This window comes from Mirounga angustirostris, unplaced genomic scaffold (genome assembly GCF_029215605.1).
Source record: "Mirounga angustirostris isolate CCGP_5_RB_7025 unplaced genomic scaffold, mMirAng1.0.hap1 SCAF_3, whole genome shotgun sequence".
Classification (NCBI taxonomy): domain Eukaryota; kingdom Metazoa; phylum Chordata; class Mammalia; order Carnivora; family Phocidae; genus Mirounga; species Mirounga angustirostris.
In genome coordinates, this window is record NW_026991711.1 from 127,835,342 (window position 1) to 127,849,522 (window position 14,181).

Here is a 14,181-nt window from a genome sequence, read left to right on the forward strand (position 1 = left end):
CAGGGAATGAGGAAAAAAGAACAAAGAACACACGACAAGGGGACCATGCCTCCTCGTCTCCTCAGTGCAGACTCATGTGCAGCCTGTGGGCATGAGGCAGACATGCCTGTAGGACTCCTAGGGCTGCTCCCTGACCCTGGCACCCACAGGGGGCTGGTAGCCCTCAGGCCCAGCAGCTGCTCAGCCTGTGGCTTTGGGGGTCATGGATTTGGCACCCCACCCTCTACAACCCTACCTGCTCCTCATGTAATTGGACAAACCCAGTAGAATCTGGTTGTTGGGTCTGCCACATATCTGGAGCACAGAATCAGCCTGTGAATCAGGATGTTTTCAGATTCATACATAGAATAGCTCTTTGGCATTAGAGCAAGCTGAACTACTCATGGCATGTGGGGCAGCGACCACAATAAAAAGCATAGCTCTGGCAGCAGCATCCCTACTTCATGTAATCACCGACTCACTAATAAAAAGAATTACATGCAAGGCCTCAATTAGCCTTGCAGTTGACTTTTAACTGGGGATTGTTACTTGGATGGTCTGCTACCAAGGGCTCAGTTAATCCAGCTGTTTACCTGATTCTTTATTTTCTAGAATTGTGACAATAATATATGATACTATCTATGTTCATCAGGACAAAAGAGATGGTCTGAAGTCCACAGCACTGTGGCTCCGTAGAAACACCAAGCAGTGGCTCAGTGGCTCAGGGGCTTCAGTGTCATGATCCTGGAGGCACTGTAGCCGGTAGAGTTCTAGTCAGAACCAGACCACTTGCTGCTACAAGGCTCTGGCCACAGGAGACCATTAGGCTCATCAGGTTTATACTCAGACATCCACAGACCTGAGGATGGTGGAGATTAACTTTCCTCCAACCAAATAATAGGACTAACAGTTTTTTAGGGATTGTGCTTGGGAATTTGTGGAAAGAAAAGAGAGACAAAACAAAAAAATATAAATAGTAGAATATGAAATGGGCAAATGAAGTTTATCTAGGAATTATCAAAACAAATGTTTAGATAAGTTTCTCAGGTCTTGTTGCCACATATTTAGATTTGATTAAACAATCTGTTTCAATGTATTAAAAAGTTAAGAATCATAAGATGAAGATTTACAGCATTTTGCCTGGATGTTAGTCTAACCATTTGCTAGCAAAATTCTTACCCTATCACAGAAACCAGGGACTCCGGAATTTGAAATGACCTTGAGAATCTAAGTTGATATATTCTTCTGTTCATTGTAATTCTCCTCTGAAATAATGGGGGTTATATGTTTTGACACTTTAGAAAAAAAATCTCAAGCATTTTAAAATACACATCTAAATGATTATCTCTGTATAAAAATGGACTTTCTTTTTAGGAAAAAATAAAAGCTGCTATGGAAAATTAGGGCTTATTGTTTTTAATTGTAACCTTTACTCACTGTCAAAAACTGTCATTCAGAAAACTATTCTATATATACATATACACACACACATATACTCTCTCTATATATGCACATATATCTGAATTTAAATAAGCAAAAAATGATCTTGCTTATTATAAGGAAAAGAAACACGATAAACTGGAAAACAAAGAGCAATATTGTAAACTTAAATGCAAGTATATTGATAATTACTTCAAATGCGTAAGGCCTAAGTGCTCCAATTATAAAGTGGAGCAGAGTAAGCCTCACTTTATGTTGTCTATAAAAATCTACTTTAAATATAAATACAAAGATAGGTTAAAAGCAAAAGGATAAAAGTGATATATCATGTAAGCACAAATCAAAACAAAGAACGATTGTAAGAATTATTAGATAAGATTTATTTCAGAGAAAGGAATATTATAAAGGACGAAGAGTAATGTTTTATAATGTTAATGTTTATAATATTAAGGGCCAATTCATAATTGAGTTAGATGAAGGTGGTCAAAAGGTACAAACTTCCTGTTATAAGATAAATAAGTCTGGGGATGTAATATTCAGCACGATGACTAATAGTGAACACAGCTGTGTGGTATATTTGAAAATTGCTAAAAGTAGATCCTAAAAGTTCTCATCACAAGGAAAACAACATTTTTTCTTTTCTTTTTTATTCTTTTGTATCTATAGGAAATGATGAATGCTAACTAAACTTATTGTGATCATTTCACAATACATGCAAATCAAATCAGTATGCTACACCTACCTTAAACTTATATAGTGCCATATGTCAACTATATCTCAATAAAACTGGGGGGAAAGGTAAATTTTTCAAGGAGACATAAAACCCTAAATGTATCTGCACTTAATCAAATATATAAAGTCAAAACTGGCTTCAACAATATCAAGTGCCTTATTACCTAGGGGATGGTCCATAAATCTGTATTTTTCTAATCCTACCCCAAATGAATGGAAATGGCTAGAGGGGGAGGCATTAGTGAGGTTCATATTTCTTCCACCAATGTGGATCAACACAGTGGTTAACCTGAGTGCACACTTGTGAAGGAGAAGTTTGGGTTGAAATAAGTAGAAAGAATGTAAACTAATTACTGAGGGTAAAGGAGTTAACAAAGGAATTATTCATAAGGGAACACTAAACACTACTTTGGTACCTTGAAAAAGACTTAACAGCAAAAAAAAAATAATTTTCTCTCTTAGCTTTGGCTCAGATGCCTGTAAGGATGATATACTTTTTTCTGCTAAGCTCCATCATTACTAAAACAAAAAACCATAACCTGGGAGACAGCATTATGAAACATAGTTATTGGAATGGCTTATGTCATACCATGTTATGCCATGAAAGAACAGAAATCCTCATGATGTCTAAATGGAACAACATTAACAAGGTGTGTCATTAGGCTCTCATTTTACAGGCTATATTTACTACTGTGATGCCAAATGGGACTATATGTGAATTTCTTTCCGTAGGCCAAACCTCATGCATTTTATTCTGTATTAAAACTGAAGATTGGGGTGCCTGGGTGGCTCAGTTGGTTAAGCGGCTGCCTTCGGCTCAGGTCATGATCCCAGGGTCCTGGGATCGAGTCCCGCATTGGGCTCCCTGCTCAGCAAGGAGCCTGCTTCTCCCTCTCCCTCTGCCTACCTGCCACTCCCCCTGCTTGTGCTCTCTCTCACTATCTCTCTCTCTGTGTCAAATAAATAAATAAATAAATCTTTAAAAAAACCCTGAAGATTATTGTGTAACCATCAATTTTAATGAACTGTTAAGAAAAGGTAGAACGATAGAATGTCTTCTGCTACTTGTCTAGCATCTCACAGTGTTATACCTTTAAAGAAAAACTAAAAGAACATGTGAGTTCTTGAGATCAATCAGTCTAACCTCTTCGTATATATACCAGAGATGCAATACCTGGAAATTTGGAGACTAGCTATGAAGGACATCCTGGTATGTATGTACGTGTATGTATGTATATATACACATGTATATTTATACACACACACACACACACATACATACACGCTAATTTCCCATATGACTTTGTCCTGGAAAATATGGCATTTTTAGGTATAAGATATGTTACCCAATTACACATGGACAATTAGCACACAGTGGGCACAACAAACATAATGGAAAAAAACAACAGTTCCAGATCGAACAGAGCTTTAGGGGAAATAAGAGCAGGCCTAGAGATATTTAGATTAATGGCATTTGCTTTAATTAAGAGAGTTATCAGAGAAAAAAGTTCTTGGAAGAAAAGGTGGCTTGGGGAGTATTCAAATTCCATGAAGTAGAAGACTGCAAGCTGTTTGTTCTGATAATACAGTTTTAACTAACAGTTTGTGCAAATGAAACAAAGTTAAGACAACATGCCCATACACAACAGTGAGAAAAAGCTTTGTATCATAACACAGGCAGGAGTTTTGGATATATTACTTCAAATAGAGGCAAACATAACCCAATCCCATTGGCCTGGTATACAACTGCCAAAACACTAGTCCATTTATGGAAAATATACAGCTCCCCTTATTAATACAAGTTTCCAAATGGGGAGTATATTTTATATCAGCCTTGTTAACATCTATGGCAATATCATAGATCAGAATAAGACAGTTCAACTGTACAATTTGTGAGTACAAATTTTCAATTTTACACGAATACACCCAAGAGACAGTTAAAAGACTCTCTTAAGAGTCTCCTTCCATTTGAAACCCATCTTGTTTTGATCCTGTGTGATGAGGAACCTATCTTCACACAGAACACCTAGAACTTCACATCTCACTGAGACATAGTCTTTGGTTAATAATTGTGTACATAGGGGCGCCTGGGTGGCTCAGTTGGTTAAGCGACTGCCTTCGGCTCAGGTCATGATCCTGGAGTCCCGGGATCGAGTCCCGCATCGGGCTCCCTGCTCATCGGGGAGTCTGCTTCTCCCTCTGACCCTCCCCCCTCTCATGCTCTCTCTCTCTCTATCTCATTCTCTCTCTCAAATAAAAAAATAAAATCTTAAAAAAATAATAATAATTGTGTACATAATAATGTTTGGCACATAGGAAATAGCTATTTCCATTGGAAAGTATTAATAAACAGTACGGTCATAATTTCTGATTTGTTTTGTAATTATATCTTTAATAGTCATAATAATGTTGCAATTTGGTACAATATTCAGGTCATTGGTAAAGTCAATTTGATAGATGACATAAGACCAATGACAATACAGAGAGTTGATCAAATGTACTGGGAAATTGACTTAAAACCTGCTTAGGATGTAATCTCCGTGGGAGATTATGGGCCTGAATTGCACTTAGATCTCCTTAATAATAAGTTAATTATTTATTAAAAGCTATAAGCTTAAGCTTATAATACAGTTCAAACTGCAATAGGTAAAGGTTATAAGAAAAAAGTTAAGTTGGTGCAAAAATCTGATAAAATTTTCACAGGAATTACATTAGTTTGGTTGTCTTCTTAACTTGATAACTACAGTTCATTGGTATAACGTGGATTCATTTCATCTGGTCTGGACTGATCTCATGCTTATCTCCAGAGCTATCAACACTTGGTCAGTGCTATGGAAATTATTAAAGGATGTACAGTATTCTGTACCTATGGGTTTCTGAGCTGTTTCAGAGCAGGATTTAATAGCCTAAAAGCATTGTTTAGAAATACTAATTGGATTTATAATTTGCACCTGGTTTCAGTAAATGGTAATGGGGATCCAACAATTAAGGCTGGTCACGTAGCTAGAATATGTCTAGGATATCAGTGTACTCTAAAGACCTTCACCATTATAGACCTTGGGTTTCCTGATACTAAGATGCTTTGTCTGTAAGCAGTTAGTGATGGTTTGAGACCTTCAAAAATAAAGTTGTTTTGTGAAGACAAGTGTTTGAGACCTGTGAGTCCTGGTAACAACTGAACAATTAAGTTGATTAATGTGTAATTAGCTCAATTGTGTAATACACTACCAATTTCTCAAAAATTAATAGAAAAATATAAAGATCCAGATGAATTAGAACAACACTATCAACTTTGCCAAACTGACATTTATAGAACACTATTCCACACTAGGTGAACAAGTATTCTTTTAAAGTATACACAGAACATTCATCAAAATAAACCATATTCTGGCTCACAAAAAAAATCAAAATAAATTTGATAGGATTGAATACATACAAAGTATGTTATCTGAACAAAACAGAAGTAAACTTAAACAAAGATATCTGGAAAATTCCCAAATATTTGGAAATTAAACCATACACTTTGAAAGAACTCACAGTTAAAAGAAAAATCATAAGGCAAATTATAAAATACTTTGAACTGAATGAAAAAAAAATACCACATACAAAGATATGAGGTTCACAGTTAAAGTATTGCTTGCAGGGAATTTTATGGCATTAAATTAAATGATCATTTTAGGAAAGAAGAAACATTTCAAAGCAGTAATTTAAGTTTCAACTTAAAAAGGTAGAAAAATAAAAACCAAGCGATATCCAAAATAACTACAAGTAAGGAAATAACGACATGAGTAGAAATCAATGAAGTAGAAAACCAAAAAAAAAAGTAGAGAAAATCAATGAATTCAAAAGCTGGTTCTTTGAAAAATACAATAGTGGATAAAATAATCGATTAAAAAAATACAAATTACTGATATCAGGAATGAAATAAGGGATTTTACCACACACATTAACTGATGTCTATGTCTTAATCTCTAAACCTATGAAGATGTTGCCTTATATGGCAAAAGGGACTTTACTGATGTTATTAAGAATCTTTATTTACTGGGTGGGCACAATGTAATTACAAGAGTCCTTACGAAGGGAAGGCAGAAGGTTCAGAGTGAGAGAAGGCAATGTGATGACAGAGACAGAATCAGTAAACTAGATTTGAAAGGGGTATACTGCTGGCTTTGAAGACGGAGGAAGTGGCTTGAGCAATGAATGCAGGGAACCTCTAGAATCTGGAAAGGTAAAGAAAGGATTTTACCCTAGAACCTCCAGAAGGAACCGACACTGCCAACATCTTGACTTTAGACCAGTGACACAGACCTTGGACTTCTGACCTCCAGAACTATAAGATAATAAATTTGTGTTATTATCAGCTGCTAAATTTCTGATAATATGTTACAGCACTAATAGGAAACTAATACAGTTAGTAGCCTTTTCAATAAACGGTGCTGAATTGTATAACCATATGCAGAAAGCAAACCTCATATCTTGTCCCACACCATTATAAATATTGGGTAAGAATGAATAATAAACTTAAATGTAGAAGCTAAAGATATATTTCTAGGGGGAAAAAAAGGAGAAAACTGGATTAGGCAAATATTTCTTAGATAGAATACAAAATCATGAACCAGGGGCGTCTGGGTGGCTCAGTTGGTTAAGAGTCTGACTTCGGCTCAGGTCATGATCTTGGGGTCCTGGGACCGAGTCCTACATCAGGCTCCCTGCTCCACCGGGAGTCTGCTTCTCCCTCTGCCCTCCCCCCGCATCCCACCCCCCTCGTGCTCGCTCTCTCTTTCTTTCTCTCTCTCTCTCGCAAAAATAAATAAATAAAATCTTTTTAAAAATTATGAACCAAAAAATACGTGTACATGCATAAACTGGACTTCACCAAAATACTTTGCTCTTTAAAATATACTGTTTAAAAAATGAAACAACAATCCACAGACTTGCAGAAGATACTTACAAAACATACATCTCATAAATAACTTGGATTTACAACATATTAAGTAGACAGACTAACTTAAAAATAGGTAGATAGGCCAAATCTTTGAACAGAGACTTTACCGAAGAAGTACGAAATATAAAAAGCAAATAATCACATGAAAAAAAAAAAAGCTCAACATCACATTATTGGAGAAATACCAGATAAAAACATCAGAGAGCACACCACAGTTATGAGAATCGATAAACCAAATGCCACATCCGTGGGCGCGCACACACACGTACACACAGAAGTGACGGTACCAAGTACTGGTCACAAGGCAGAGCGGTGCAGCTCTTCTACACTGCTGATGGGAATCCCTGGTTCCCAAAGTGGCTCCCAGGCAGAGAGGGCAGGAGGAAGACAGCGACGAAAGAGGCCGGCCGCCCCAGATCCGGGGAGGCTGGTTTAGCACACAAGGAGCTTACTTACGAGGCTTGTCTAGGACGGCCGCTGCAAGACGAGTGGGTCTCCGCACCCGCCGCCGCAATCTTCAAAGTTTATATAGAGGCCTTAACTGGGTTGAGTAACGTATCCAATCCAGATGGTGTCAGCAGCACCTTACTCTCGCAAGGATGCGTCCTTGGAACAGCTCCCTATGCAGAAATGGTGGGTGGGCGGAACCTTCCAAAGAGGGAGGAGTGAGGTGGGGTGGGGCATGAGGAGCTTCCCTGCGCCCGGATCTAGCTTGCGGGTCAGTTTGTGGTCATGCCCTTTCAATGACCTCCTGGAACACAGTACCCCTTGTGACTAGCTCTTACAATCTCAGAGATGCCCCTCTTCTGAAATGTGCCTTGAGCCGTCGGCAGGGGCTTTCATTAGCATGAAGGTGGCTAATTTGGTGGCTGTCCGGCTCCATTGGAGGCAGATACCACAGCAGTAAGGAAGGCACAGGCAAGAGAGAACACAGATTAAGATAATGATTCCCCAAATAAGTAGCATCTTTTTCCACCAAGAGCCCCATGATACGAACCATTGAGTTATTAAGTCCCCTAGGCTGAGGGTCAGATCTCTCAAGGTGGTCACTTGTGTCCCATGTGATTTAATTAAGTGGACACATGAGCAGACTCATCAGTGTGAACACACAGATTTCTATCTGCGTAATGGCCCAGGTGCTTCCTAGCAAGACAGAAATACAGTTCAATTCTATTTTGGAGGACAGCTTTTCTCATTAGGAAGATTCCAGTGTTCAGTAAAGACAAGTTTTGTTGGCTATCATTTAAGGCTTCCTGGGTGAATTTGGTAAGGACTTCATGCATTGTATAACATCCACCAGACCAGTGGAGGGAATAAAGATGCTGGCCAAATGATCTATCAATGGAAAAGAGAATGTGCCCACCTGGCCTAAAGGAGAGGGGCGTTGGCAGCTTTAGGAAGTTGACCTGCATGTGCATACCATATAAATGTTCACTGAGGGAGGCAGCACAGCCAGGTCAGGCACGAGGAAATGGACTGGGGATCAGTTATGCCGACCAGAATCCCCCTAGTCTCCCCTTTCTCAATGCTGCATGTTCCATCCCAGATATAGTGTTTCAATAGGTCTGGCTTGCAGCAGGACAATAAGATACCAGTGGAGATTGGGTAGCTCCCCCCTCACCCAGAGGTGTGGAGTAACTCACCCATCCGAGTGGGACATCCTGTTGCAAATTCCAGTAGAAAATGCCGTTTCTGGGGGTGACAGGACTTAGCATTCTCAGCAGCACGGCATGTTGATCTGCAGTGAGAGTCAGGGCAATGGCTTTTTCCAGTGACTTCCGTACCTTCATGGTATTAGGTGACTCAGCAGGGGTCCCCAGTCTAAACATATGGTTGACCACCATAGGACCACAGGCCCTCCTGGTTGATCACTGAAATGTATTAAAGCCTAGAATAGTACCTTAGTCTACCCAGTGTAGATGCTTTTATCTGTTAGTAATTTAATCTGCTGCTTTAACATTCCATCCGTCCTGTGTACCAACTCTTCTACTTGTGGGTTATAGTGGAGATGGGAGCTCCACTCAGTGTCATGCACTTTTGTCTAGTTTGGCACACCATGACCTTTGAAATGCGATTCCCAGTCCCTGGAAACTGTCTGTTTGATGAGGGTATGTGTACGTGGTACTCAGCTTCTCTAATCCCCTCATGGCGGTGGCCTGGTTTGTGCAGTAACAGAGGAAAGCTTGGGTTTGGCCAGATGCAGTGGCCCACACAAACCAGCCATAATTGGAACACTCCCGTGGGGGAGGGAGCTAGGATAATCACTTTGCTAGTCTCTCACTTGTTGGGAACTTGGGTGGACGGTCCCAGAATCCTTTCACAGTTGCCTTGGCTATTTAGAACACACAAGACATGCTACTACTACATTAACCAGGTCCCTGTACTTCAAGGGCAATCCCGCATCCTTGGCAATACAGCATCCCCCCAGTGTTCCAGTGGCCACTCTTTCTATGCATTTCCTGGCCTCAAGATTTTATTTATTTATTTGAGACAGAGAGAATGAGAGACAGAGAGCAGGAGAGGGAGGAGGGTCAGAGGGAGAAGCAGACTCCCCGCTGAGCAGGGAGCCCGATGCGGGACTCGATCCCGGGACTCCAGGATCATGACCTGAGCCGAAGGCAGTCGCTTAACCAACTGAGCCACCCAGGTGCCCCCATTTCCTGGCCTCAAAAGGGCTCATTCATGATCATCCACCCCTCAGCTTCCCATTATCCACACCATAGGGTTAACCCCTTTAGAACCAGCTCAATCATCAGTACAGAGGTTTAAAAGGCCAGGGCTCATAAGTGATCATCCACTAAACCACTGGGTTTGGCCCGCGGGCTTCTGCAGTTCATTCCTGTTTCCACCCAGATGAGGTCAGTGTTGGGCTGAATAGTGACTGTGGTCCCTGTGAACCAATTGCCTTGACTATCATCAGAGGGCATTTCTTCTGCTCCCTATCTACAGACTGCAAGAAGGGGAGTGGGCATTTGAAGGATCTACATACCCTACGTGGCCTAGAGCACCCACATTTGTAGAGACAGTGGGCTGGCAGAGGGGTGCTCTTCTGTTGCAAATAGGCATCCACTTAGTCAAAGTGGGAGTTTGAGCCACCACAGAAGTGGGTCAATGGAACATATTCTCAACCCACCCTTTGATAGAAAGAGCAGTTTTTACCATGAAATGCTATTCCTTCCCGGGAGGCTCTACTTGGAGGAGTGCTAAGTACACTGCCAGAAACTGTTGCTCTGTGGGGGTATATTGGGTTGCTGTCCCCTTTAGGAGCTAGGGCCAAAATCCTACGGATACTCCCCCCCTTCTGTTTTCTCTGCTACAGTGCCCAACCCATATGTTATGAAATCACAGATATACCTCATTCAAATGGTAGCCCTGCTTGGAAAATGTCCAGAATTTTAATCTGCTTTGCTAATATTTTTGTCTTTTCAAAGATGGCTTGCTGCTCTGATCCCCAGTCCCACATGTCCCTTTTACCAAGTGGTGTAAGGAACAGAGGCACTTTGCCAGGTGGGCAGTTACAGCCTTCCAAAACCCCAAAACCCCTACAAAGACTTACATCTCTTTCATTTTCTTAAGGATTGGATAGGCTTACACCTTCTCAATCACAGATTCTAGGACAATGCTTGTCCTACCTGACCACATGACTCCTAAACCCTTTATAGCAGTGCCTGAGCCTTCAATTTTTTGTAGGTTCACCAGAGAAATCCCTTGTAGATGTTCCAGCAAAACCTGCGGAGTGTCCTGCAGCAGAGGCAAATCTTCACATGTTAACACTGTTATCATTAATGTCGTGGGTGCATCTTATTGATGGCAGAAAAGGAGAACTGTGACAGATCTAGAGCTACCATCATGTGATATATTGTGGGGTTGTGCAGGTAAACTTGGATAATGACTTGAAATGTCCTTTGCTGCCCTTCCCACATGAAGACAAATTGATCTTGCAACTCAGTGGCTAGAGGTATACTGAAAAATGCTTTTGTGTAGTACAGGATTATATACTCCCAGGACTGTGGCCAAGGTATCCAAGATGGTGGCAACGTTGGGCACAGCCACATGGAGGGTGGCACTACTTTATTCAGTTCTCAGTAGTCCACGGTCATCTACCATGAGCCATCTAACTTTTTTATTTGTCATACCAGGTTGTTGAAAGCACTATGGGCAAGGTGTACAATACCCACTTGGTGCAGTTCTTGGATAGTTTCTCCTATTTCCTTATGCCCTCCAGATAATTTATATCATTTGACAGTTGACACTCTATGGGGGCAGGATGCATACTGATTCCCAGTTGGCATTTCCCCTTACCTCTGGTTTGATTACTTAAACCTGGAGGTAGAATTCACTGCTTTGAAGTTTCCAGAGTTTGATCCTATGGAATATCAGTGCCCAATATGTTGTCAGTACCAGAGAGATTAAAACCATATTCTTGTGGAGGAGAACACCTAATTTGCGTGCCAGAGAAACCTTCCTGATCATAACCTTTTGCCTTCTGTAACCATCAATGGTGCTGAGGAGGCAAGAAAACTTCTGAGAGTTACCATGGAAGTCAGTATAGTAGTCCTTCCTTATCCATGGTTTTGCTTTCTTTTTTTTTTTTTTTTTTAAGATTTTATTTATTTGACAGAGAGAGACACAGTGAGAGAGGGAACAGAAGCAGGGGGAGTGGGAGAGGGAGAAGCAGGCTTCCCACGGAACAGGGAGCCCGATGCGGGGCTCGATCCCAGGACCCTGGGATCATGACCCGAGTCGAAGGCAGACGCTTAACGACTGAGCCACCCAGGCGCCCCCGTGGTTTTGCTTTCTGCGGTTTCACTTACCTGTGGTCAACAATGACCTGCAGGGTGCCTGGATTAGGCAAATATTTCTTAGATAGAATACAAAATCATGAACCAGGGGCGTCTGGGTGGCTCAGTTGGTTGAGTGACTGCTTTCAGCTCAGGTCATGATCCTGGAGTCCCAGGATCGAGTCCCGCATCGAGCTCCCTGCTCAGCAGGGAGTCTGCTTCTCCCTCTGATCCTTCCCCCTCTCATATGCTTTCTCTCTCAAATAAATAAATAAAATCTTTAAAAAAAACAACAACAACAATGACCTGGAAGCAAGTGCTACTCCTGATGAATCACCAGGTCAATAGTAGCCTAACACTACCTCACAATGCCTACATTATTCATCCCACTTCGTCTTTTCACTTAGGCATTTTATCATCTCACATCATTACATGAAGAAGAAGGTGAGTAGAGTATAATAAGGTATTTTGAGAGAGAAAGGCCAGACTTACATAACTTTTATTACAGTATATTGCTATAATTATTCTACTTTTTGCGGTATTGTTGTCAATCTCTTACTGTGCCTAATTTATAAATTATACTTTATCATAGGTATGTATTTATAAGAAAAATCATAGTATATAGGGGGTTCAGTACCATCTGTGGTCTCAGCACTATCCATGGGGGGTCTTGGGAATGTTTCCCCCATGGATAAGGGGACTCTACTATACATTTGGCTCCAGTGCCTCCTTTTGTTTGTTTCTGGGAGACCAGTAAATAGGTCAGTTTGAGGCCTCTGATGGACTCCAATGGCCCTCACCTGGAGGTAATCTTGGCTTGTATCCCATACCTGGGACATGGGAGGAACCCACGCCAAATAGGACAATATCCCTAAGGCCTTGCTGGAGCTAGCAGGGCATCAGGTATAATAGGAACAGGTGGAGCAGGTATGAACTGTTGTTCAGGCTTTAAGGCTTTCAACAAGATGACTGACAGAGTGTTGGTTTAGCAGTCTATATGTTCAGGTGGGATCTCAGCAGCAATGAGGTCAAACCTCATTTGCTTCCAGGTTACTGACAATCACCACAACATCCTCTTCACATACTCACTTTCCCAGGAATCCCACTTCATAACATCCCTTTTAGGCTTTGGCATGAGAACCTGGATGTTAATCCTGGGCAGTTTGTTCCCTCCGAGCTTTGCAAGATGGCAGGTTAAGATCTCCAACTTATTCTCCTGTTCTCCCACCTTGTCAAGCAACCCCAAGGCTAGCAGAGTGGTGGATACCACACTTCTCTAACCTCAGCTCTTCTTTCTACTTTCTAACTCAAACTTCAGTTTCTAGTTGGCATTGGTGGCCAGTCAAACTGCCCACAGTAGAGGCCAATCCACTTCAGCAGCCATTTTGTTTTTCTTCTCTGCCACAGTGGGCTATGCCCAGTTCCTCAAACAAATGCATTAAAACAGCTGGCTTTTTCAGGCATCCCATACTCATGCAGTGGCCCACAAGCATCTAACATATGGACCACCCTTCCCTACATAGAGGTAAATGGCTCATTTGGGATTTACCCCAAGGGTGCCTCTTTTTTTTCAATTTTTTTAAATTAACATATAATGTATTATTTGTTTCAAGGGTACAGGTCTGCGATTCATCAGTCTTACACAATTCACAGCACTCACCATAGCACATACCCTCCCCAATGTCCATCACCCAGCCACCCCATCCCCCCGACCCCCCTCCACTCCAGCAACCCTCAGTTTGTTTCCTGAGATTAAGAGTCTCTTGTGGTTTGTCTCCCTCTCTGGTTTCGTCTTGTTTCATTTTTCCCTCCTTTTCCCTATGATCCTCTGTCTTGTTTCTCAAATTCCTCATATCGATGAGATCATATGATACTTGTCTTTCTCTGATTGACTTATTTCACTTAGCATAATACCCTCTAGTTCCATCCATGTCATTGCAAATGGCAAGATTTCAATTTTTTGATGGCCGCATAATATTCCATTGTGTATATATACCACATCTTCTTTATCCATTCATCTGTTGATGAACATCTAGGCTCTTTCCATAGTTTGGCTGTTGTGGACATTGTTGCTATAAATATTGGGGTTCACGTGCCCCTTCGGATCACTACCTTTGTATCTTTGGGGCAAATACCCAGTAGTGCAATTGCTGGGTCATAGGACAGCTCTGTTTTCAACTTTTTGAGGAACCTCCATACTGTTTCCCAGAGTGGCTGCACCAGCTTGCATTCCCACCAACAGTGTAGGAGGGTTCCCCTTTCTCTGCATCCTTGCCAACATCTGTCATTTCCTGACTTGTTAAT

The 14,181-nt window shown here is 41.2% G+C and overlaps 1 pseudogene; it reads left to right on the plus strand.

Annotated features, from left to right (window-relative positions):
- Positions 1-382: 382 nt before the first annotated feature.
- On the plus strand, positions 383-956 carry LOC123839116 (4-hydroxybenzoate polyprenyltransferase, mitochondrial-like; annotated as a pseudogene).
- Positions 957-14,181: the final 13,225 nt, after the last annotated feature.